General features: G+C 43.7%; 3 pseudogenes; 1 reads left to right on the top strand and 2 right to left on the bottom strand.

Annotated features, from left to right (window-relative positions):
• Positions 1-933: 933 nt before the first annotated feature.
• Positions 934-1,907, top strand: LOC148003294 (poly(rC)-binding protein 4 pseudogene; annotated as a pseudogene).
• Positions 1,908-7,355: 5,448 nt separating this feature from the next.
• Positions 7,356-23,581, bottom strand: LOC148003293 (reticulocalbin-1 pseudogene; annotated as a pseudogene).
• Positions 23,473-24,407, bottom strand: Derl1-ps2 (derlin 1, pseudogene 2; annotated as a pseudogene).
• Positions 24,408-25,155: the final 748 nt, after the last annotated feature.

Genomic DNA, 25,155 nt, shown 5'->3' with positions numbered 1-25,155 from the left:
GATTTCCAGAATGGTTGTACCAGTTTGCAATCCCACCAACAATGGAGGAGTGTTCTTCCTCCACATCCTCACCAGCATCTGTTGTCACCTGAGTTTTTGATCTTAGCCATTCTGACTGGTGTGAGGTGGAATCTCAGGGTTGCTTTGATTTGTATTTCCCTGGTGACTAAGAATGTTGAACATTTCTTTAGGTGCCTTTCAGCCATTCAATATTCCTCAACTGAGAATGTTTTTTTTTAGCTCTGTATCCTATTTTTAAAAGGGTTATTTGGCTCTCTGGAGTCTAACTTGAGTTCTTTGTATATTTTGGATATTAGTCCTCTATCAGATGTAAGATTGGTAAAGATTTTTTTCCTAATCTGTTGGTTGCTGTTTTTGTCCTTACAGAAGCTTTGCAGTTTTATGAGGTCCCATCTTCTATTCTTGATCTTAGAGCATAAGCCATTGATGTTTTGTTCAGGAAATTTTCCCAGTGCCCATGTATTCGAGACTCTTCCCCACTCTTTTCTATTAGTTTGAGTGTTTCTGGTTTGATGTGGAGGTCCTTGATCCACTGGGACTTAAGCTTTGTACAGGGTGATAATAATGGATCGATTTGCATTCTTCTACATGCTGGCCTCCAGCTGAACCAGCACCATTTGTTGAAAATGCTATCTTTAGGCAGTCAGGACTGAGATGACATCTGAGGAGAGCTTGGCAGAAGAGCTGGGCTGGAAGGACAGGCTGGGTGAGAGCCACACAGGGAAGATCCTGGACCCCTGCTGATGTCACTCTCAGCTGTGAGCAGCCACCTTTCCCAGGGACAATGTGGGACTGAGTGGCTCAGCCACCCTGCTGCCACTGCCGCCCCCGCAGAACAGCCCCAGCAAGAGCCAGCTGAACCACAGTGTGGACACACTCCCAGGCCACTGTGGCCCAGCCCTGCCTGAGAGGATGAGCAGTTCAGATGCTGGGGCTGGAGGAAGAGCCAGAGCTTAGTATCACCCTCACCCTTCAGATGCTGATGCAGGGGAAGGAGGTGGGCAGCATCATTGGGAAGAAGGGAGAGACTGTAAAGCGAATCCAGCAGCAGAGCAATGCCCGGATCACCATCTCCGAGGGCTCCTGCCCTGAGCGAATTACCACCATCACTGGCTCCACAGCTGCCGTCTTCCATGCAGTCTCCGTGATGACCTTCAAGCTGGATGAGGACCTTTGTGCGGCTCCTGCAAATGGTGTCAGTGTCTGCAGACCGCCACTGACCTCGAGCCTTGTCATCCCTGCCAGCCAGTGTGAATCACTGCTTGGGAAGGCAGGCACCAGAATCAAGGAGATCAGAGAGACACTGGGAGCCCAGGTGCAGGTGGCAGGGTCCTGCTTCCAAATTCCACAGAGCGAGCTGTCACTGTGTCTGGGGTGCCCGATGCCATCATCCTGTGTGTGTGCCAGATCTGTGCTGTTATCCTGGAGTCCCCTAGGTACCGGCCTCCTCTCCAGGAACCAGGGTTTCTCTGTCCAGGGTCAGGATGGAGCAGTGACCCTTGCAGAGGTCACCAAGCTCCAGCAGCTCTCAGGCCATGCAGTTCCTTTTGCATCATCCAAGGTGGTGCCAGGACTGGATCCCAGCACACAGACCAGCTTGCAGGAGTTTCTGGTTCCCAATGATCTGATTGGCTGTGTGATCTGGCTACGGGGTAGCAAGATCAGTGAGATCTGGCAGATGTCAGGGGCACACATTAAGATCAGGAACAAAGCAGAGGGTGCTGGGGAGCGGCTTGTGACCATCACTGGCTCACCGGTCTCCATTGCCCTGGCTCAGTACCTCATCACTGCATGGGCCACCGCCAGGCTTGGATGCCTACATTGCCAAGATGGCAGTGGCCAGTGGGAACAAGAAAGCTGAAAGGCAGAAATTCTCCCACTACTGAGGTACAGGCGGGGACAGGCAGGACCGCCTGCAGGGGCTGCCTCTACATCCTTCCTGCCCAAGGAGACTCCACCACAGTGTCTCAAGTGCCAGTAATGCCAGAAGCATGGATGCACCCCCTACCTGCCCCATCTTTGGAGATCCTCCTCAGAGAGGGGACAGTTTCTGGCCCAGGGTTCTAGGAGTTTGGCAGCCCCAGAGCAGGGGCTCCACCCCTTCAGACCTCTGCTTGGATGCAGGGAGTGGCTGGAGCCTCCCCAGTGCAGTGCATGGGAGAGGCTACTCTTGTCCTCTCCATCCCTTTGGGCTTCTTCCTGCTGCCCCAGTGGGAATTGAAGGAGAGTGAGGGGTGGCTGGGGCCAAGATTCTCTTCATCCCCTGCAGATCCTGCTGCTTCCACTGACACCCTTTTTGAATGGAATAGACATGCTGGGCTTGTGGGGGAGTTGGGGGGGGGGTAACCCATAGACAGGGCTCTGCCTAAAGCAGGGGTTATGGCCTGGGGACAGGAGCCCAGTTCTCAGCAGCACACACTCTGTACAGCTTTTTCAATCCCCGTGTTTGAATAAATATTCTCAGCGACCAAAAAAAAAAAATGCTATCTTTCTTTCATAGGATGGTTTTAGATCCTTTGTCAAAGATCAAGTGACCATAGGTAGGTGGGTTCAATTCTGGGTCTTCAATTCTGTTCCACTGATCTATCTGCCTTTTTCTGTACCAATACCATACAGTTTTTCCCACTATTGCTCTGTAATACTGCTTGAGGTCAGGGATGGTGATTCTTCCAAAAGTTCTGTTATTGTTGAGTATACTTTTTGCTATCACGGATTTTAGGTTTACCCAAATGAATTTGCAAATGGCTCTTTCTATCTCTATAAAGAATCTAGTAGGATTTCTGATGGGGATTGCATTAAATCCGTAGATTGCTTTTGGCAAAATGGCCATTTTTTTTAACCATATTCATCCTGCCAATCCATGAGCATGTAAGATCTTTCCATCTCCTGAGATCTTCAGTTTCTTTCTTCAGAGACTTGAAGTTCTTGTCATACAGATCTTTCACTTGCTCTCACACCATGATATTTTATATTATTTGGGACTATTGTGAAGGGTGTCATTTCCCTAATTTCTTTCTCAGCCTGTTTATCCTTTGAGTAGAGGAAGGCTACTGATTTGTTGAAGCTAATTTTATAAGCTGAGAGTTTGCTGAAGTTTTTGATCAGGTTAAGTAATTCTCTGGTGGAACTTTGGGGTCATTTAAGTATACTATCTTTTTATCTTCAAATATTGATATTTTGATTTCTTCCCTTCTAATTTGTATCCGTTTGACCTTTCATTGTCTGATTGCTCTGTTTAGGATTTCAAGTACCATATTGAATAAGTAGGGAGAGAGTGGGCAGCCTTGTGTAGTCCTTGATTTTAGTGGTTTTACTTCAAGTTTCTCTCCATTTAGTTTGATGTTAGCTACTGCTTTATTGTATATTGCTTTTAATATTTTTAGATATGGACCTTGACTACATGATCTTTCCAGGACTTTTATCATGAAAGGGTGTTCAACGATGTCAAATCCTTTCTCAACGTCTAATGAAATAATCATGTGTTTCTTATCTTTGTGTTTGTTTATATAGTAGATTACGTTATTGAATTCCCATATATTAAACCATCCCTGAGTCCCTGGGATGAAGCCTACCTCATGATGGATGATCGTTTTGATGTGTTCTTGGATTTGGTTATCAAGAATTTTATTGAGTATTTTTCCATGAGTATTCATAAAGGAAATTGGTCTGAAGTTCTCTTTCTTTGTTGCGTCTTTGTGTGGTTTAGGTATAAGAGTAATTGTGATTTCAGAGAAGGAATTTCGTAGTGCTCTGTCTGTTTCTGTTGTGTGGAATAGATTGGACAGTACTGGTGTGACGTCTTCTATGACGGTCTGATAGAATTCTGCAGTAAACCCATCTGGTCCTAGGTCTTTTTGGATGGGAGACTTTTAATAACTGCTTCTATTTCTTTAGGAGTTATGGGGTTGTTTAGATGGTTTATTTGTTCCTGATTTAACTTTGGTACCTGGTATCTGTCTAGAAGATTGTCCATTTCCTCCACATTTTCCAGTTTTGTTGAATATAGACATTTGAGGGAAGATCTGATGATACTTTAATTTCCTCAGATTTTGGTGTTGTGTCTCACTTTTCATTCCTGATTTTGTTAATTTGGACACACTCTCTGTGACCTCTGGTTAGTCTGGCTAAGGGTTTATCTATTTTGCTGATTTTTTCAAAGAACCAGTTCCTGGTTTTGTTGAATCTTTATATAGTCCTTTTTGTTTCTACTTAGTTGACTTCAGCCCTGAGTTTGATTATTTCCTTCCTTCTACTGTTCTTGGGTTTATTTATTTCTTTTTTTCTACAGCTTTTAGATGTGCTGTCAAGCTGATGACCTATACTCTCTCCTGTTTCTTTTTGCAGGCACTCAGAGCTATGAGTTTTCCTCTGTTGTTGCTTTTATTGTATCCCATAAGTTTGGGTATGATGTATCTTCATTTTCATTAAATTCTAAGAACTCTTCAATTTCTTTCTTTATTTCTTCATTGATTGACTTGTCATCGAGTAGAGGGTTGTTCAACTTCTATGTATAAGTGGGCTTTCTGTCGTTTTTGTTGTTATTGAAGACCAGCCTTTGTCCGTGGTTATCTGAAAGGACTCATGGGATTATTTCTATCTTCCTGTATCTGTTGAGACCTGTTTTGTGACCAATAAGGTCAATTTTGGAGAAGGTACCATGAGGTGCTGAGAAGAAGGTATATCCTTTGGTTTTAGGGTGGAATGTTGTATAAATATTTGTTAAATCCATTTGGTTTATAATGTCTGTCAGTTTCCCTAGGTTTCTGTTTAATTTCTGTTTCCCTGATCTGTCCATTGATAAGAGTGGGTTGTTGAAATCTCCTACTATTATTGTGTGAGGTACAATGTGTGCTTTGACCCTTAGTGAGGTTTCCTTTGTGAATGTAGGTACCCTTGCATTTGGCGCATAGATATTTAGGATTGAGAGTTCATCTTGGTGGATTTTTCCCTTGATGAATATGAAGGGTCCTTCCTTACCTTTTTAGTGACTTTTGGTTGAAACTCAATTTTATTTGATATTATGATGGCAACACCAGCTTTTTTCTTTGGGCCATTTGTTTGGAAAGTTGTTTTGCAGCCATTTACTCTGAGGTAGTGTCTGTCTTTGTCTCTGAGGTTTCTTTCTTATATGTAGCAAAATGCTGGGTCCTCTTTACATATCCAGTCTGTAAGTCTATGTCATTTTATTGGGGAATTAAGTTCGTTGATGTTGAGAAATATTAAGGAATAGTGACTGTTGCTTCCTGTTATTTTCGTTGTTAGAGGTGGAATTATGTTTGTGCGTTTCTCTTTCGGTTTCATTGGAAGGAGAGTATATTCTTCCTTTCTGCATGGCATAGTTTTTTTCCTTGTGTTGGATTTTCCCATCTATTATCCTTTGTAGGGCTGAATTTGTAGAAAAATGTTGTGTAAATTTGGATTTGTCATGGAATATCTTGGTTTCTCCCTGTCTGTTAAGTGAGAGTTTTGCTGGATATAATAGCCTGGGCTGGAATTTGTAGCCTCTTATGGTCTGTATGACATCTGTCCAGGATCTTCTGGCTTTCATAGTCTCTGGTGAGAAATCTGCTGAAATTCTGATAGGTCTGCCTTTATATGTCACTTGACATTTTTCCCTTACTGCTTTTAATATTCTTTGTTTTGTGTATTTGGTGTTTTGACTCTTATGTGACAGGAGAAGTTTCTTTTCTGGTCCAATCTATTTGGAGTCCTGTAGGCATCTCTTCCTTTAGGTTAGGGAAGTTTTCTTCTATAATTTTGTTGAATATATTACTGACCCTTTAAGTTGGGAGTCTTCACTCTCTTCTATATATATTATCCTAAGGTTTGATCTTCTCATTGTGTCCTGGATTTCCTGGATGTTTTGGGCTAGGAGATTTTTGCATTTTAAATTATCTTTGAAGGTTGTGTTGATGTTTTGTATATCTTCTGCCCCTGAGATTCTCTCTTCTATCTCTTGTATTCTGTTGGTGATGCTTGAATCTATGATTCCTTGTCTCTTCCTTAGGTTTACTTTGTCCAGGGTTGTCTCCCTTTGTGCTTTCTTTATTGTTTCTATTTCCATTTTTAAATCCGGGGCAGTTTTGTTTAATTCCTTCACCTGTTTGATTGTGTTTTCCTATAATTCTTTCAGGCAGTTTTGTGTTTCCTCTATACGGGCTTCTGCTTGTTTACTTGGGTTGTCCTACCTTTGTTTAAGGGACTTACTTATGTTCTCCTTAAGTCTTCCATCATTATTATAAAACGTGATTTTTAAATCTAAATCTTGCTTTTCTGGTGTGTTTGGATCCAGTACTACCTTTCGAGAGAGAACTGGACTCTGATGATAACAAGTAGGCTTGGTTTCTGTTCCTAAGTGTCCTGAGCTTGCCTCTAGCCATTGGGTTGTCTCTGGTGTTTGCTTGTTTTGATGTTTCTTAGAGTGGCTTGATCCTCTGGTAGCCCTCTATGTCTGCACTCTTTTAGAACTGTTTTCCTATTTTCTTTCAGCCTTTTCTTAGAACACATGCTCCATCTCACGTGTTTAGGTGCTCCTGGTGACTGTCAGCCACAGACAGGAATGAGAAGGGTCTTGCCCCTGATTGCTCCTGGGTCCTTGAACCCAGGGGGACAGTTGGCACTAGGCAATTCCCTCTTGGGTATGGAATGTGGGCAGAGGGTAGTCTCCTCTGATTTCTCAGGAGTGGCCACACTTCTGACAGGATTTGAGTGCAGGGAACTCTGCTTCTTTGTATCAAAACAAAGAAAAACAAAACCACAAAGATGTGGGCTTATTGTGCACATTAGCAGGTCCATACAGTAAAATGCACAAAAGTATGTACCAATCACAATAACAGCTCTAAATATAATGAATTTGAAATAACATGGTTGGCTGACACAGGACTCAATATAACATTGAGTCCTTCAAGCCTTTACCCTCACCATCATTTAAAAGTGGCAACTAAGAAAACCCAAAATTTAATAATTCAAATACATAGTGATTATTCTGTACAGTGTCCCCACCAACCACCTTGAGTTACTGAACGCTTTCATGATTTCTTGCCCATTAATTAATTAATTAGGTAGGGAAAAACTGAAGGAAATCATGCTGTAGCATTATAGCCCTCAGAGACGTGCAATTTGTGAAGAGTTTAATGTGCTTCAGGGGAAATCCTACTGGAATAAATAGGGTTGGCTGTTTTCCAGTAAATATGGAGAGAAAAATAATTTTTACTCCAATATGAGGTATAATTTCAAGGTTTAGGGACAAAATTCTATACATTTACAACTCTAACAACCACCCAGAACATTCGCAGTAAGCCTGTGACTGTTGGCTAGATGGGGATGAGTGTCTTTCAAACTTCATCATGATTTTTGCTAAGATCTTCCCTGTAATTGGTGGCTTGGCTTCCCTAAACATGTGCCGGTTGTCTAGAATCTCCTCCTTGGTTAGCATCTCATCCTTGTTTTTGTCTGACTCATACACCAGATGCTGGGTCTCAGCCTGCACATGGCCATAGTCCTGAGGGAGGATCCAGTGGCAAATCTCATCTTTGTCCAGCTTCCCATCCTTGTTCAGATCTCAGAAATCATTGAACTGCTCCCATTCAGACAAAACCCAGTCTGGCTCAGGGCCATGGTCCTTGTGGGAAAACATGTCCACAATGTACTCATCACGGTCCACAAAACCATCCCCGTTGTTATTGATATCCTCCAGGGTTTCCAGAACTACAATCTTTTTCATATGTTCAAACTCCTCCAGTTGCAGAAAGGCAGTGAACTCCTCCTGAGTAGCTGTCAGGTCGCCATCAAGGTCTGAAGCCTTAAACCTCCATTAATCTCATGGCAGCAACATTTAAAGGTATGATGATCAGAGCTGTCTTGGAATTCAGCATGGTTTCCCAGGTACTAGCCATAGATGGCCGCTCGTATTCTTCCCAGGAGATCTTTTTGTCTATATCCCAAACATAATCCTTCCTGACTTTAGCCACATTATTGTAGATGTCTTTTCTTTACCCATTTCACCCAAACTTTCAGCTCCTTGGTAGTAATAAGGCCATCTCCATCTCTGTCAATTTGATCAGCAATTTTCCCCAGCCTCTCCTTGCTCTCATCCAGTCTTAGCTGATCAAAGATCTTGGAGACCTCCATGCCCAGGAAGACCTCTTGATCGTACTGGAAGCTATAGTTGTTCTTGGGCTGCCACTCGCTCAGCTCCTAATCGGGCTGAACCAAGCCCATAGTGCCAGCACCAGTGCCAGCAGCAGTCCCAGGGCAAGTTCGAGGTGGACTCCTCATGTCAAAGTCTTGAGCAAAGGGAGTCTACCTGGCAGTTGGGGCTCAGTGCACCGTAGCTGCTCTCCTCTCCCCAGTGAGGGCTTTTGTAATATTTCAAATGTTATCCCTTTTCCTGGTTTCCTATACACAAAACTCCCTATCCCTCCACCTTCCCCTTATTCTACAAGGTGTTCCCACACCCACCTACTGACCGACCCACCCACCCACCCTACCTGTCTCCCTGACCTTATTTTCCCCTATACAGGGGCATCAAGCCTTGGCAAAACTAAAGGCTTCTCCTTCCATTGCTGCTCAACAAGGCCATCCTCTGCTACATATGCCACTGGCTCTGTGGTTCTGTACTTGTATACTCTTTGGATGGTGGGTTAGGCCCTGGGAGCTCTGGGTTGTTGGTATTGTTGTTCTTATGGGGTTGCAAAGCCCTTCAACTACCTCAATCCTTTCTCTTACTCCTTTGTTGGGGACCCTGTTCTCAGCTAAATGCTCGGCTGCGAGCATCTGCCTCTGTATCTGTCATGCTCTTTAGCCCATTTTTGAGCAGATCACCATAGAACAATGAAGATGTATTGTATTGGGGTGATGTTGTATAGACAAATAGATGATTTATTGCTTCTTATTGATGATTGTAAAAGAATTCCTAAAATTAGATTAGTAATTTTTTTATTATTATTAACTTGAGTATTTCTTATATGCATTTCGAGTGTTATTCCCTTTCCCGGTTTCCGGGCAAACATACCCTCCCCCCTCCCCTTCCTTATGGGTGTTCCCCTCCCCACCCTCCCCCCATTGCCGTCCTCCCCCAAACAGTCTAGTTCACTGGGGGTTCAGTCTTAGCAGGACCCAGGGCTTCCCCTTCCACTGGTGCTCTTACTAGTATATTCATTGCTACCTATGAGGTCAGAGTCCGGGGTCAGTCCATGTATAGTCTTTAGGTAGTCCCTGGAAGCTCTGGTTGCTTGGCATTGTTGTACATATGGGGTCTCGAGCCCCTTCAAGCTCTTCCAGTTCTTTCTCTGATTCCTTCAACGGGGGTCCTATTCTCAGTTCAGTGGTTTGCTGCTGGCATTCACCTCTGTATTTGCTGTATTCTGGCTGTGTTTCTCAGGAGCGATCTACATCCAGCTCCTGTCGGTCTGCACTTCTTTGCTTCATCCATCTTGTCTAATTGGGTGACTGTATATGTATGGGCCACATGTGGGGCAGGCTCTGAATGGGTGTTCCTTCAGTCTCTGTTTTAATCTTTGCCCCTCTCTTCCCTGCCAAGGGTATTCTTGTTCCCCTTTTAAAGAAGGAGTGAAACATTCACATTTTGGTCATTCGTCTTGAGTTTCATTTGTTCTAGGCATCTAGGGTAATTCAAGCATTTGGGCTAATAGCCACTTATCAATGAGTGCATACCATGTATGTCTTTCTGTGTTTGGGTTAGCTCACTCAGGATGATATTGTCCAGTTCCAACCATTTGCCTACGAATTTCATAAAGTCATTGTTTTTGATAGCTGAGTAATATTCCATTGTGTAGATGTACCACATTTTCTGTATCCATTCCTCTGTTGAAGGGCATCTGGGTTCTTTCCAGCTTCTGGCTATTATAAGTAAGGCTGCGATGAACATACTAGAGCACGTGTCTTTTTTATATGTTGGGGCATCTTTTGGGTATATGCCCAAAGGAGGTATAGCTGGATCCTCAGGCAGTTCAATGTCCAATTTTCTGAGGAACCTCCAGACTGATTTCCAGAATGGTTGTACCAGTCTGCAACCCCACCAACAATGGAGGAGTGTTCCTCTTTCTCCGCAACCTCGCCAGCATTTGCTGTCACCTGAGTTTTTGATCTTAGCCATTCTGACTGGTGTGAGGTGAAATCTCAGGGTTGTTTTGATTTGCATTTCCCTTATGACTAAAGATGTTGAACATTTCTTTAGGTGTTTCTCAGCCATTCGGCGTTCCTCAGCTGTGAATTGTTTGTTTAGCTCTGAACCCCATTTTTTAATAGGGTTATTTGTCTCCCTGCTAGATTAGTAATTTTAAGCTTTTTTACAATAGGACTGCTATTATGTTCTTTCTGGTAATCAAAATTGCATTGAGAACTCTGCCATGCTTAAAGTGTCATGAGTTAATTGCTTCTGCAATACCAAGCAGGAATCTACAAATTAGAGCCCATTCAAAGAGGGTATAAACCAATTAACCAAAGTTCATAAAAAGGGAATGAGTGATTTACTATAGGTGGAAGGACTGAATATAAAAAATTGACTGGATTTGCCTATAGGAAATTCCACTAATTCCTTTGTCACAAAAATTACAGCTTTTTTTTTTTTGGTTCTTTTTTTCGGAGCTGGGGACTGAACCCAGGGCCTTGTGCTTCCTAGGTAAGCGCTCTACCACTGAGCTAAATCCCCAGCCCCAAAAATTACAGCTTTTAACTCTCTCCATGAACCTGTAGAGCCTTTGACAGATGATGACAGGTTATCCTGATAATTCCTCAACGGATATGCATATAAACATTCCCTGTTATCAACTTATTATTCAACTTATGATTTGAATTCGTGTGCAAACTTGTGGTGAACTTTTTATCATGTGATGATGTATTCAGAAAGATATACAAGTGCTGAGGTCAAAGAGAGAGAAAGCTTTTTAGACAGAACTGAACCGAACAGAACAGAACTCAAGAAGAACTTAGAAGTAAAGGCATAGTGTTGAGAGTAAGGCCTTGAGAGTAAGGAAATTATTGTGATATAAGAGCAAGAGGAAAGGAAATATGAGGAAGAGAGCAAAGAGAACTTTTTAAGCGAACTTTTTGGAGGCAAACTTTTGTAGAAACTTTTTGGAGACCTGAATAAAGTTATAAATGGAGACCTTATAAATAAAGGTTAAAATGACTTGTCAAGGTGTCCCTTCTCCTGAGCCTTCACCAACAGGGAGTTAGAGCTGCACAGCTCCTGCAGACAGAGAATAAAGGCTACTTTCCTCTGTCCCCTGCTGAGGTGCTAAAAACCAGTGACTATAGTGTCTAGCCTCAAGGAAACTCAGGCAGCTCAGCTACAGTAGTAAAGAGACTTAGGCCTGAGATGGGTGTGATGGTTTGTATATGCTTGGCCAAGGGACTGTCAGCATTAGAAGGTGTGACCCTGTTGGAATAGGTTTTTCACTGTGTGCTTGGGTTATAAGATTCTCATTCTAGCTGCCCGGAAGCCAGTATTCTGCTAGCAGCCTTCAGATGAAGATGTGCAACTCTCAGCTTCTCCTGTACCATGCCTGCCTGTGTATCACCATGTTCCCTCCTTGATGATAATAGACTGACCCTCTGAACCTGCAAGCCAGTCCCAATTAAATGTTCTCCTTAAAAGAGTTGCCTTGGGCTTCCTGGTTGCTGCCGCTGCAGAGAGCCCTTGGGCAGCACCCCGCGAGCAAACTTGAGCCTCGGGACCACAGGTAAGACCAACTTGTCTGCTGCAAGAGAGCTGCCTGGTGAGATCGGGACACACAGAGGCATAGTTCATCTAGGACCAGGCGCGTCCTGTGTTTGCTGGAGGTCCCACGCCCGCGGATCCCGGGCCCACAGCAGCTCTCTGCTCCCAGACCCGGTGAGAGAGAGACCCAACTGCCTGGTCAGGTGGGCACTCCTGAGGCTGCAGAGCGGAAGAGACCACCAACACTGCCCACCCCTGCCCACATCCCTGGCCCAAGAGGAAACTGTATAAGGCCTCTGGGCTCCCGTGGGGGAGGGCCCAGGAGCGGCAGGACCCCTGCCTGAGACACCTCCGGAACCTGAGGGAAACAGACCTGATAAACAGTTCTCTGCACCCAAATCCCGTGGGAGGGAGAGCTGAACCTTCAGAGAGGCAGACAAGCCTGGGAAACCAGAAGAGACTGCTCTCTGTACATACATCTCGGACGACAGAGGAAAACACCAAAGGCCATCTGGAACCCTGGTGCACTGAAGCTCCCGGAAGGGGCGGCACAGGTCTTCCTGGTTGCTGCCACCGCAGAGAGCCCTTGGGCAGCACCCCGCGAGCAAACTTGAGCCTCGGGACCACAGGTAAGACCAACTTTTCTGCTGCAAGAAAGCTGCCTGGTGAACTCAAGACACAGGCCCACAGGAACAGCTGAAGACCTGTAGAGAAGAAAAACTACACGCCCGAAAGCAGAACACTCTGTCCCCATAACTGACTGAAAGAGAGGAAAACAGGTCTACAGCACTCCTGACACACAGGCTTATAGGACAGTCTAGCCACTGTCAGAAATAGCAGAACAAAGTAACACTAGAGATAATCTGATGGCGAGAGGCAAGCACAGGAAGCCAAGCAACAGAAACCAAGACTACATGCCATCATCGGAGCCCAATTCTCCCACCAAAACAAACATGGAATATCCAAACACACCAGAGAAGCAAGATCTAGTTTCAAAATCATATTTGATCATGATGCTGGAGGACATCAAGAAAGACATGAAGAACTCCCTCAGGGAAACACAGGAAAACATTAATAAACAAGTAGAAGCCTACAGAGAGGAATCGCAAAAATCCCTGAAAGAATTCCAGGAAAACACAATCAAACAGTTGAAGGAATTAAAAATGGAAATAGAAGCAATCAAGAAAGAACACATGGAAACAACCCTGGATATAGAAAACCAAAAGAAGAGACAAGGAGCTGTAGATACAAGCCTCACCAACAGAATTCAAGAGATGGAAGAGAGAATCTCAGGAGCAGAAGATTTCATAGAAATCATTGACTCAACTGTCAAAGATAATGTAAAACGGAAAAAGCTACTGGTCCAAAACATACAGGAAATCCAGGACTCAATGAGAAGATCAAACCTAAGGATAATAGGTATAGAAGAGAGTGAAGACTCCCAGCTCAAAGGACCAGTAAATATCTTCAACAAAATCATAGAAGAAAACTTCCCTAACCTAAAAAAAGAGATACCCATAGGCATACAAGATGCCTACAGAACTCCAAATAGATTGGACCAGAAAAGAAACACCTCCCGTCACATAATAGTCAAAACACCAAATGCACAAAATAAAGAAAGAATATTAAAAGCAGTAAGGGAAAAAGGTCAAGTAACATATAAAGGCAGACCTATCAGAATCACACCAGATTTCTCGCCAGAAACTATGAAGGCCAGAAGATCCTGGACTGATGTCATACAGACCCTAAGAGAACACAAATGCCAGCCCAGGTTACTGTATCCGGCAAAACTCTCAATTAACATAGATGGAGAAACCAAGATATTCCATGACAAAACCAAATTTACACAATATCTTTCTACAAATCCAGCACTACAAAGGATAATAAATGGTAAAGCCCAACATAAGGAGGCAAGCTATACCCTAGAAGAAGCAAGAAACTAATCGTCTTGGCAACAAAACAAAGAGAATGAAAGCACACAAACATAACCTCACATCCAAATATGAATATAACGGGAAGCAATAACCACTATTCCTTAATATCTCTCAACATCAATGGCCTCAACTCCCCAATAAAAAGAAATAGATTAACAAACTGGATACGCAACGAGGACCCTGCATTCTGCTGCCTACAGGAAACACACCTCAGAGACAAAGACAGACACTACCTCAGAGTGAAAGGCTGGAAAACAACTTTCCAAGCAAATGGTCAGAAGAAGCAAGCTGGAGTAGCCATTCTAATATCAAATAAAATCAATTTTCAACTAAAAGTCATCAAAAAAGATAAGGAAGGACACTACATATTCATCAAAGGAAAAATCCACCAAGATGAACTCTCAATCCTAAATATCTATGCCCCAAATACAAGGGCACCTACATACGTAAAAGAAACCTTACTAAAGCTCAAAACACACATTGCACCTCACACAATAATAGTGGGAGATTTCAACACCCCACTCTCATCAATGGACAGATCATGGAAACAGAAATTAAACAGAGATGTAGACAGACTAAGAGAAGTCATGAGCCAAATGGACCTAACGGATATTTATAGAACATTCTATCCTAAAGCAAAAGGATATACCTTCTTCTCAGCTCCTCATGGTACTTTCTCCAAAATTGACCATATAATTGGTCAAAAAACGGGCCTCAACAAGTACAGAAAGATAGAAATAATCCCATGCGTGCTATCAGACCACCACGGCCTAAAACTGGTCTTCAATAACAATCAAGGAAGAATGTCCACATATACTTGGAAATTGAACAATGCTCTACTCAATGATAACCTGGTCAAGGAAGAAATAAAGAAAGAAATTAAAAACTTTTTAGAATTTAATGAAAATGAAGGTACAACATACCCAAACTTATGGGACACAATGAAAGCTGTGCTAAGAGGAAAACTCATAGCGCTGAGTGCCTGCAGAAAGAAACAGGAAAGAGCATATGTCAGCAGCTTGACAGCACACCTAAAAGATCTTGAACAAAAAGAAGCAAATACACCCAGGAGGAATAGAAGGCAGGAAATAATTAAACTCAGAGCTGAAATCAACCAAGTAGAAACAAAAAGGACCATAGAAAGAATCAACAGAACCAAAATTTGGTTCTTTGAGAAAATCAACAAGATAGATAAACCCTTAGCCAGACTAACGAGAGGACACAGAGAGTGCGTCCAAATTAACAAAATCAGAAATGAAAAGGGAGACATAACAACAGATTCAGAGGAAATTCAAAAAATCATCAGATCTTACTACAAAAACCTATATCCAACAAAACTTGAAAATCTTCAGGAAATGGACAATTTCCTAGACAGATACCAGGTACCGAAGTTAAATCAGGAACAGATAAACCAGTTAAACAACCCCATAACTCCTAAGGAAATAGAAGCAGTCATTAAAGGTCTCCCAACCAAAAAGAGCCCAGGTCCAGACGGGTTTAGTGCAGAATTCTATCAAACCTTCATAGAAGACCTCATACCAATATTGTCCAAACTATTCCACAAAATTGAAACAGATGGATCACTACCGAATACCTTCTACGAAGCCACAATTACTCTTATACCTAAACCGCACAAAGACACAACAAAGAAAGAGAACTTCAGACCAATTTCCCTTATGAATATCGACGCAAAAATACTCAACAAAATTCTGGCAAACCGAATCCAAGAGCACATCAAAACAATCATCCACCATGATCAAGTAGGCTTCATCCCAATCATGCAGGGATGGTTTAATATATGGAAAACCATCAACGTGATCCATTATATAAACAAACTGAAAGAACAAAACCACATGATCATTTCATTAGATGCTGAGAAAGCATTTGACAAAATTCAACACCCCTTCATGATAAAAGTCCTGGAAAGAATAGGAATTCAAGGCCCATACCTGAACATGGTAAAAGCCATATACAGCAAACCAGTTGCTAACATTAAACTAAATGGAGAGAAACTTGAAGCAATCCCACTAAAATCAGGGACTAGACAAGGCTGCCCACTCTCTCCCTACTTATTCAATATAGTTCTTGAAGTTCTAGCCAGAGCAATCAGACAACAAAAGGATGTCAAGGGGATACAGATCGGAAAAGAAGAAGTCAAAATATCACTATTTGCAGATGATATGATAGTATATTTAAGTGATCCCAAAAGTTCCACCAGAGAACTACTAAAGCTGATAAACAACTTCAGCAAAGTGGCTGGGTATAAAATTAACTCAAATAAATCAGTTGCCTTCCTCTATACAAAAGAGAAACAAGCCGAGAAAGAAATTAGGGAAACGACACCCTTCATAATAGACCCAAATAATATAAAGTACCTCGGAGTGACTTTAACAAAGCAAGTAAAAGATCTGTACAATAAGAACTTCAAGACACTGAAGAAGGAAATTGAAGAAGACCTCAGAAGATGGAAAGATCTCCCATGCTCATGGATTGGCAGGATTAATATAGTAAAAATGGCCATTTTACCAAAAGCAATCTACAGATTCAATGCAATCCCCATCAAAATACCAATCCAATTCTTCAAAGAGTTAGACAGAACAATTTGCAAATTCATCTGGAATAACAAAAAACCCAGGATAGCTAAAGCTATCCTCAACAATGAAAGGACTTCAGGGGGAATCACTATCCCTGAACTCAAGCAGTATTACAGAGCAATAGTGATAAAAACTGCATGGTATTGGTACAGAGACAGACAGATAGACCAATGGAATAGAATTGAAGACCCAGAAATGAACCCACACACATATGGTCACTTGATTTTTGACAAAGGAGCCAAAACCATCCAATGGAAAAAAGATAGCATTTTCAGCAAATGGTGCTGGTTCAACTGGAGGTCAACATGTAGAAGAATGCAGATCGATCCATGCTTATCACCCTGTACAAAGCTTAAGTCCAAGTGGATCAAGGACCTCCACGTCAAAGCAGACACACTCAAACTAATAGAAGAAAAACTAGGGAAGCATCTGGAACACATGGGCACTGGAAAAAATTTCCTGAACAAAACACCAATGGCTTACGCTCTAAGATCAAGAATTGACAAATGGGATCTCACAAAACTGCAAAGCTTCTGTAAGGCAAAGGACACTGTGGTTAGGACAAAACGGCAACCAACAGATTGGGAAAAGATCTTTACCAATCCTACAACTGATAGAGGCCTTATATCCAAAATATACAAAGAACTCAAGAAGTTAGACCACAGGGAAACAAATAACCCTATTAAAAAATGGGGCTCAGAGCTAAACAAAGAATTCACAGCTGAGGAATGCCGAATGGCGGAGAAACACCTAAAGAAATGTTCAACATCTTTAGTCATAAGGGAAATGCAAATCAAAACAACCCTGAGATTTCACCTCACACCAGTCAGAATGGCTAAGATCAAAAACTCAGGGGACAACAGATGCTGGCGAGGATGTGGAGAAAGAGGAACACTCCTCCATTGTTGGTGGGATTGCAAACTGGTACAACCATTCTGGAAATCAGTCTGGAGGATCCTCAGAAAAGTGGACATTGAACTGCCTGAGGATCCAGCTATACCTCTCTTGGGCATATACCCAAAAGATGCCCCAACATATAAAAAAGACACGTGCTCCACTATGTTCATTGCAGCCTTATTTATAATAGCCAGAAGCTGGAAAGAACCCAGATGCCCTTCAACAGAGGAATGGATACAGAAAATGTGGTACATCTACACAATGGAATATTACTCAGCTATCAAAAACAACGACTTTATGAAATTCGTAGGCAAATGGCTGGAACTGGAAAATATCATCCTGAGTGAGCTAACCCAAACACAGAAAGACATACATGGTATGCACTCACTGATAAGTGGCTATTAGCCCAAATGCTGGAATTACCCTAAATGCCTAGAACAAATGAAACTCAAGACAGATGATCAAAATGTGAATGTTTCACTCCTTCTTTAAAAGGGGAACAAGAATACCCTTGGCAGGGAAGAGAGAGGCAAAGATTAAAACAGAGACTGAAGGAACACCCATTCAGAGTCTGCCCCACATGTGGCCCATGCATATACAGCCATCCAATTAGACAAGATGGATGAAGCAAAGAAGTGCAGACCGACAGGAGCCGGATGTAGATCGCTCCTGAGAGACACAGCCAGAATACAGCAAATACAGAGGTGAATACCAGCAGCAAACCACTGAACTGAGAATAGGACCCCCGTTGAAGGAATCAGAGAAAGAACTGGAAGAGCTTGAAGGGGCTCGAGACACCAAAAGTACAACAATGCCAAGCAACCAGAGCTTCCAGGGACTAAGCCACTACCTAAAGACTATACATGGACTGACCCTGGACTCTGACCTCATAGGTAGCAATGAATATCCTAGTAAGAGCACCAGTGGAAGGGGAAGCCCTGGGTCCTGCTAAGACTGAACCCCCAGTGAACTAGACTGATGGGGGGAGGGCGGCAATGGGGGGAGGGTGGGGAGGGGAACACCGATAAGAAAGGGGAGGGGGGAGGGGGATGTTTGCCAGGAAACTGGGAAAGGGAATAACACTCGAAATGTATATAAGAAATACTCACGTTAATAATAAAAAAAATTAAAAAAAAAAGAGTTGCCTTGGGGTCAGTCCCTGTAGCCATTGCCACCATCACTCCTCAGCCAGCAGCTAGGAGTCACCTCAGGTCTGGGTCTGCAGAGGACTCTAAGAGGCTGCTGACAGTGCAGTTGGATGCAGAGGGCCAGGTGCTCCTCAGGATATGGTATTGGCTTCTCCATGGGTCCAGCCAGCAGTGTCCCTGTGCTGGGAGTGTTTCTACCACTCCGAGGAGACAACATTCAGAGCTCTTGGACAAGGTGACCTTGTGAGAGCTGGCGATAATTTAATTCCATCTCTAGGTTTTCTAAGCACATTGAGAACCATGATCAGCTTTACTAAGAAAGAGTTTGACTACTGTATCCTCGATGAAGGCTTTACTGCTAAGGACATTCTGGACCTAAGATCAATACTAAAGTTTCTGCCTTTGACAATAGGCTGCTTTCTCTGTTGGGGACCTTGGAGACATTGTAAAGAAGCATCTGGATATTGCCTCTGTATCCTCTGGAAACAGGAATACAAGAGTAGTCAGTGTTAGGAAGCTGCTGGCTTCTGCCTATGTCCAGAACTGATCTGAATCAGTCCCACAGCACCCTGCACCCAAATCCTGTGGGGTAGAGAGCTGGACCCTCAGAAGTACAGTCAATCCTGACAGTCAGAGGACACAACTACTTTCTGCCCATATTCCTGACACAAGAGGAAATTGCCTAGTGCCATCTGTGCCCTCTGCGCGAAGGGACCTGGGAGCAGTCAGGGGCGGGACACTTCCATTGCCTGGGCTTAGAGCTGAAATCCAGTCACCAGGTGTGACCTCAGAGTTGAGAGCAGAGGTGTGACCTCCTCTTCTGTGCCAGGAGGATTCAGGTCACACCAACTCAGGAGCACCCCATGTTCACAGATCCGGCTGAAAGAAAGCAAGTCTCCAGGAGTGCTGACACACAGGCCTACAGGAGGGTCAAGCTACTGTCAGAGACAGCCAGACAGGACAACACCAGAGCCAACCTGATGGAGAGAGGCTAGTACAGGAACCTAAGCAACAGTAACCAAGACCACTTGGCATCATCAGAGCCCAGTTCTCTGAGCAAAGAAAATACTGGATCTCCAAATTCCCCGGAAAAGCAAGATTTGGATTTAAAAATCACATTTTATGATGACAGAAGACTTAGGCAACTGTAGCCTCACTGATCTCTCTGGAGGGGGAAAGTGAATAGGTTCTGTGGGCCGACTGAAGTTGAATGTGGACATGAATGAAAATGAACTGGGACGGGGAGGAAAGACGGCATTGAGGGAGAGAAGGCAGAAAGAGACTGCTGGAGTCGAGCATTTGAGGAGCAGTATGGAACCTAATGCAGTGGAAATTTCCTAAAATATACAAAGGTGATCCTAATGAAGTGTTCAAGTAATGGGGGAGACAAATCCCCAAGTGGCCCAAATGACGCTATTAGAGCTGGGATTGGGTTTCATCCAATTGATTGTTGGCCAAAGGGGTCCTATGGAAATCCCCAACAACCCAGGCTGTTTCTATGGAAATCCCCAAACAACCCAGGCTGTCTCCAAGACAGCAGGTTATTCTGCACAGCAAGTCCTGATTGCTGAAAGTGACGTGTGCACAACATGATAAACATGGAGATGGTACAGGAAGATACTCTTCTGGCTACCAAAAGGGAAACATAAACACCAACCCAGCCACAAACCTGATCTACGATTCTGTTCTGTGTGCAGAATATGCTAGGGCAATGGTAGAATAAAGCCTGTGAGAGCAGCCAAGCAATACTTATTTGATCCACTGACCCACTCCATGAAACAGAGTCCATACCCAGCAGTGCCTTGGTAACCAAGAACCAGGCCAGATATCCCAGGGACCTGGGATGAAAGCAAATAGTACTGATCTGAAAAAACACAACCAACCAACGGTATGTTGTTTTATCACATTTTGTTGTTTAAGAAAAAGAGAGAAAAAGAAGAAGAGTCTGTGTCTTTAATGGGGTCATTGAGCTTCATTTTGTCCTAGTTCTGCTTAGTGTGAAGTTTCTCATACATGAAAGCAAACAAAGCTCTTTTTTAAATATCTTGTTGAGGCATAATTTTTAGGTTATTCTAAAATTTTTATTTACAAACATATGCAATTTTAACTGATACAACAATATAAAATGTGAGAGTTTTTGATAGAAGTATATAAACAGAATATTGCCAGTATGCTATTTCTTTTTTTTAAATTATCAAAATAACACATTTAATAAAAGAAAAGGAAGTTGGTTTAAACATTGGTTCCCAAAGCCAACTAAATCACCAGGAAGTTTAAAAACACATAAAAAGGGCATGACAAGACAATTTCTCCCCTCTGATCCCAAATGATTCTCATCATGAAGCAGAAAGGAAACTACAGAGTCTTAAAATATTCAAAATGGAATAAAACTGAATCCAGACGTTAATATTTAGGACATATGAGAGCAAACATAACAACCGATTTGGGCACGTACCCTGTTGTCACCCCAATCCCAATCCAGAGCCACTCTGGAAAGCAAATAAATCCAGCAGATAAAGCAAGCAAGCTTGCCTAAGCCAGGCCTCTAAGACACTACCTGCAAGAAGTCCAAAAAGACCTGTGCCTTTCCCCAAGGGCGAGCAAGTTTCATTATCCAGTACTGTTGCTACTGAAAACGTAAAATGGCAAGGGACCTCACATACAGTTGGCAGTGAAGACACTGCCCATTATTAGCTATCCAAACGGAAGCTCACCTACCCGGAGACTGCAATGTCCTGTCTTTTTCTTATCATCCCCTTATTTCTCTACTAAGACAAAGGTGCACAGCTCTGCTTCCTGGTGTTGACCTATCTTGGAATGAATGCATCACAAGGCCAGGAAGCCATACTCAAACGGCTTCCCTTTAACAAAAACTTGGCATGTGTGTTCTTGTCTGGTGTTCTTACCTAAAGAAATGGTTAATCTAACTCCAGAGTTCCAAAACTCACACTCATGGGTGAAAGCTAGAGAAATGCTATAAAGCATAGCACTGTCGGCTCTACTCCTAATTTAAAACCTGTAAACACCCTGCTTCATTAAATAAAACCAAGCCAATTTGGTGGAATATGCCTAATTCCGGAACCTGAAGGGCTGAGGCAAGAAGATTCCAAGTTTGCAGACAGTCTAGGCTAGTTACCAAAACCCAACTCGCGCACGCTCAGCCGTTTTCTCTCTGACACACAGGCACTCACACACCATCTCCCCCCCCCCAACCCCCTGCACCCCCACAGCCCCTCAAGCACGTGCATGCGCACACAGAGGAAAACTCAGTACCAATTTCTTCCAGGAATTCAGACATTCTCTAATACATGAATACCAATCACATACAAAAATGCCTGCTGTCCTGCTAGTCAAAAACTACTGGCGGTCACATAAAACCAATCCAGTGAAGAAAATAACATAAATTACATCGTGAACACGCCATAGCAGAGGTATGGAAACTTAACACAGACAGCCTTCAAGTTGCACATTTTAATTTACAATGTTTACCAGTAAAAAGGATTAGTTACAAAAAGGAAAGCTGTCTGTACAAAATAAGGGTTTTTTTTTCACATTCATAAAGAGAACCCACTGTAAATTCTTACCTTCTGAAGTCAACACTCAAACAGCTCACTTTGGTAAAACTATCTTGGAAGGACTAGTAATCCAAGCATGGTAATAAAATTATCAGCTTCCCAATCCTGTCCAGGAGGAAGAATCTTATGACCATTTTCCCTGTACAGAAAAGCTCTCTGTGCTTGCAGATCCTTAGAAAAGTCAGTGCTCTCAGGAGCCAGCCTGGTACCAGGACGAAGCACAATCTCCTGCTCACTCAAATGGCAGTCCTTCCTGAATCTGACAGACACACCTTTATCACAGCCTCAGGTCAGCAGGAGAACCAGGTGGTTCAGGATCAGCCTCTCTCCACTCAATAGTTTATCATATAAATTAAATATGGAGAGGGTCACATGAGAAAGGGGGAGCTCTTTTTCAAACTCCCACTTCCTAAAATAATACACATCACAGTTTTAGTGAGCAGAGAAGGGTAAGTCACCCTGTTTGGGCACATTTCCTCAAAGGAAAAACCAAAGTATCAAAAGCCTTCAGAGCATACTGGCCCCGTCCCACTGCAGCCAACAGCCTGATTCCAGAATAAAAGCATAAAGTAACTGTATAAAGCCCTGGAGCCTTCAGAACACTTTATTTAGTGATAAGCTGAGCTCTGCTGGTAAAAGCCCACCTCTAAAAAGTGAGCAGGTCTGATTCACAAAGTGTATACATGCATGACCCAAGGTAATGAAGACCTTCAAATGCAAATGATCCTAAAGCTATTGGAACCTCTAATTATGAGCGACCTGTTCAGATGTGCCTCCATTAGCCTTAAAAACTGACTGACACCCATCTGAAGAGGTACTTCACTTAGCATTATCATAAACACTTGACCAGAAAAGGCATGGTCCAAAAAACAATTAATTAAAAATTTAGAGTCTGAACCTCTCTCCTCCACCAACTGAGCGAACACACATCCGCAATGAGGACCAAATGGAATCAGTGCCTCCAGGGACGTGTGTCTGTCTGGCCATGTGATCAGGAACCTCCTAACACAGCACAGCACAGTACAGCTGCTCTGGGCACACAAGGCCAGTTCACCCCATGAAGAAACACAAGGGACCACGTTTAAACTCATCCCCTGTGTCAGGAGCAACTCCACTATGGTTTTGATCGCTCAGCTCAGAGGGATAGGAGGGCGGAGCAACAAGTCCTAACCCTCCTTACTCCCAGTCCTGGCCCTCACTGACTCAGAGGTCCTTTGTGTATAAATATGTGAAAGGCAGCAATGGCGGCACTGCTGACAGGCTGATGAGGCCCCACAGCGGAGAAAGTTCTTCCTCTGCTGATCCAGTCTTCTCCCTACCGTCACAGTCCTGCAGTGATGGCCAAGGACCATGTGTGAGCCAGCTCTTTGTGACCAAGCTTTGGCAAGTCAGTAAGTTTGTCAAAGGCAAAATCCTTCTGTGGACAATGCTAGCTGCAGCTCCGGGGACATGAGAGAGGAGAGGGCCCTCTGACAGGATTTGGCTCATCAGCCCCGCTTGCCCACTTCATTATGCATATGGAAGGGGAGAGGAGAAGGCACCACAACATGAGTCAGTTCTGAACTCTGCACAGCTGACATTTGTTCTTCACAGCAGAAAGGACTTGAATGAGAATCATGAAACTTGAGGAACACTTGTACTTTCCTTCGGGATTTAAAAATGTGTCTTGTACCAAAAGACTACATTCAGCGTGGGTCAGGTCCACGAGCGGCAGCAAGAGCTCGGCCATTAAGCATGCCCAGCACTGGGAGGAGACTGTCATCTGCTTAGCATGGCTGGTGAGCAGGCCAGGGCTGCTCCTCACCGCTCTCCAAGTCGGAAGCCCTGGTCCCAGTTGTGTCTCCTGCCTCCGCCATTCTGATCAGCAGCTCGCCTCATGCTTGCAGGGCGCACACCAAACCCCGACACCCCTCCTCTCCTGCTGGGTAGCCAGCGGTACAAAAACTGAGGTGTGGACAGGAAATTCCTTCCTCTCAAATCCATTGGGTATCTGAACATCAGGAAGAAATGAAGATGTCCGACAAGGTTTCCAATGAGCTCATTGATGACCGAGCCTCCAATGATATAGTTGAATCCGAGGACAACCCAAGGTAAGTAACAGGCTTAATTCGTGTTCCAAACCAAAATGATAGAATCAGGTCTCTGTTCAGTTGGGCCCAGATGTAAAGTACTGACATGATTTGAGGAATCATCAGCAACTGCATATCCATGGCTAAGCCAGTAATAGTAATGCAAATCCAGTTGAAGAGAAGCATGAATAAATAGTCTGCTGGCCTCCTGTCAAAAGCTCCTGCCTCAAGCCGTGTAGAATACTGATAAAAGAAATTTAAATTGACCAAATAAAGAAATCCAGTTCCAGGCCCCACGGGGAAATAAAAGGCGGCAGTGAACGGCCTCCATATCTGGAAGCGATAGAGGAAGGCTTCGGGCCAGAGGAAGAAGTAGGCCGGGCTGATAATAGCGAGCTTGCCGATCAAGGGGACCGCGACTGTGGCAGCAAACCAGTAGTGCGTGATGGCGGGGAAGCTCCTGAACCCGTCCCTGATGTCCGACATGGTCGCCGGTCAGGTGGACGGCTGAGCAGCCCTGCATGTCCTCCTGTGCCCACCCCGCGCTTCGCAGCCGGCTGCCAGTGTGCTATTTCTTGTCACCTGTTACTGGATTCCTTCCCACTGAGTGGGATGAGTACAGATTGAATCTAGGGACTGGGACGTGCAAGCAAAGTGATCTCATGCTGGAGCCAGCCCTCTTTTAACGGCAATAAAGAAAGTTTGTACAGCCTGAGTTTAATTAAGATAGAAGTAAGAAAGAGATCAGACTCCTCAGCAGAGGACAGATGCAAATCCAGAAGGCATCTTTCCTGAGGGAGGCTTTTTCCCCACTGGTGTGAAGACTTGGGAAGAGACAAGAGTGCCCTGTAGGTCCTCCTGACTTGTTTGGATGTGGAAGGGCTGGTTGGTATACAGCCTGTGACATAAAACCCATGCCTAGGACACACCTGCCCTCAGAGTCCTTTGTAGAAAGAGCACGCACTTGTGAATCTCGGTGAGGAAGAAATCAAGAAGTGGACACCATTTCTGGCCATTTTAGGACATGCCTGTGAGAATAAATCCACCCAGGGCTCTCTTTTCCTCACTATCTACCTACCAAGAGGACTAATATTTATCACCGCTAAGTTGCCCTTTGAAGTCACTCCACAGCCTATGCAGGCCTTGAACCTGGGATCCTCGTGTGTAGGGTTATGGGCTTATGGCACCAGGCTAGACTCGTTCAAAGCTTCTATTCAAGTGTGACACTTATTCG

The sequence above is a fragment of the Rattus norvegicus genome, chromosome 9 (assembly GCF_021556685.1).
Source record: "Rattus norvegicus strain SHRSP/BbbUtx chromosome 9, alternate assembly SHRSP_T2T, whole genome shotgun sequence".
Lineage (NCBI taxonomy): Eukaryota > Metazoa > Chordata > Mammalia > Rodentia > Muridae > Rattus > Rattus norvegicus.
This window is presented reverse-complemented; position numbering and strand designations above follow the sequence as displayed.